The sequence below is a fragment of the Colobus angolensis genome, unplaced genomic scaffold (genome assembly GCF_000951035.1).
Source record: "Colobus angolensis palliatus isolate OR3802 unplaced genomic scaffold, Cang.pa_1.0 Scaffold1317, whole genome shotgun sequence".
NCBI classification, from domain to species: Eukaryota; Metazoa; Chordata; class Mammalia; order Primates; family Cercopithecidae; genus Colobus; species Colobus angolensis.
The window spans coordinates 21037-23214 of NW_012114397.1; positions in this window are offsets into that span (position 1 = coordinate 21037).

The window sequence follows — 2178 nt, forward strand, 5'->3', positions numbered from 1 at the left end:
CCTGAGCTCATTAATTTGTATCCCCTTTTCAGACTCCTGAGGAAGAAGAGATTTTAAACAAAAAACGATCTAAAAAAATTCAGAAGAAATATGATGAAAGGAAAAAGAATGCCAAAATCAGCAGTCTCCTGGAGGAGCAGTTCCAGCAGGGCAAGCTTCTTGGTGAGAAGGCTGTTGTGTTGGAGGTGGGGAGTCGCAGAGATCCAGTGTGTTGAGTCACTTTTCCCTTGTCTAAGTCCTTTGCCAGCCATGCGGTCTAAAGGGTTCACCGATAACAGGCTGTGAGCAAAAAGGGGAACGTTTCACCGTCTATTCATGTGAGGCTGAAATGGAAAGCATTGGGTAGAAGAGTCTGCATAGGCCCGTGCTTGGAGTTTTAGTATTTGGGGAAGTCCCTTCCCAGGCTGAGGGGGCTGTCTCAGTGATGAAAACTTTGTCCAGTTCTGCTACTGACAGTAAGTGACGATAAAGTGTGTCTGAGGAGACAGCTGGCTTCATGCTTGCCCCCAGGATACCTGAACCCACAGAGAATCTTAAGGGGGTGGAGAGGTTTGGGTGGGGCCACTTTGTCATGGTGCTGAGGATCACCTACTCTCTTCCAGCATGCATTGCTTCCAGGCCGGGACAGTGTGGCCGAGCAGATGGCTATGTGCTAGAGGGCAAAGAGTTGGAGTTCTATCTTAGGAAAATCAAGGCCCGGAAAGGCAAATAAATCCTCGTTTTGTCTTCACCCGTGTAATAAAGGTGTTTATTGTTCTGTTAAAAAAAAAAAAAAAAGTGGCATCACGAAGTGGCGCCCTGAATGGCGACAGTGGCATCCAAACTTGAGACTTCCAGGATGTGAATGAAGAAGGTCTGCTGGAGCAGAGGAACTGAAATGGACAAGGTGAACAGAGATCCCAGGACGAGTCTGCCAGCTGTGGATATAAGGTCAGTGTCCTAAAGAGGTACTGGGAACAGTGCTTTAAAGAAGTACTGGGAACGGGAAGTTTTCTGAATCAGGGTACAAGGGGAGTAATTTGTCTATTGAAGAAAAACATTCTTTGCAGTTGCTTAAAGTTCTGTCGAGGCAGTCTGGAGCTCAGGTTAATTCACAGACACTGACTAACCTCCTACAGAAGCCACAAAAGGTTATTACGCATAACCCATGGTTTCCACAGGAAGGCACTCTTGATGTGGAAAACTGGGATAGAGCGGGCGAAGGATTAAAACAGGCTCATCAAAAAGGTTTCAAAGTTGATTCTTCAGTTTTTTCCACTTGCAGTTCAGTTTGTACTGTACTTCTGCCATTATCTTCTTCTTCTTCTGTGGGACAGCAGGCTGAATCTAAAAATCTGAAAGAATATGTTGTTCTACCCACAGCTCCAATTGAAAATAGAAAAACAGGAGAAGGAGGGTAAAAATTGGCCTATACTGCCTCCTCCAATTGCAGAAACATTTGTACCACCTCCTTTGGTGGCAGAAATAAGAGACCCCAATACAAAGAATTTTATGCTCTGCTGTCATAGCTAGAGAGCCCTTAAGACCTTGCGCTTTTCCTATTTCCATAAAGCCTGATCCAAATAATCCACAGCAGTTTATTCATGAACACACTCCTCTAGAATTTAAGTTGTTGGAGGAATTAAAAACTAGTGTGGTCAATAACTGAGTACAAAGCCCATGGTTCCTGGAGGAAGGAACGCTAGATGTAGAACTCTGGGAGCAAGTGGGGAGAAATCTTAAACAACCTCAGGCGCAAAGGCCTCAGGTCCCAGTAAAATGTTTAACGTTATGGGCTTTAATTAGATCAGCCTTGGCTCAGTGACACACAGAAGAGCCTAAAAAGAGGAGTGAGGAGAAAACGTCACTTGCCTTATCACCTCCTCTTCCCTCAGCCCCAGTACCATGGGGCCAAAATAACAAAGAGGAAACGGAAGTCTTACCTAAGCCTCCTCCTCCAATAGATAGGACAAAGGACAGAGGATGCGCTACAGCTATCAGTCCCTGTGTTAAGTAGGCAGCATTAGAAGGAGAGCTCTTAACCTGCTCAGTAATGCAAAATCGGCAAGACAATCAGGTGTATGTTTATAAAAAGATAAGAAAAAACGCATTAGAAGCTGAAACAGCGCAACCAAGCAGGCGGTGGGCGGAAGAAGAGGCTCAGCGGCAGAAAAGCTCCAGGCGACCAAGCCGGACAAG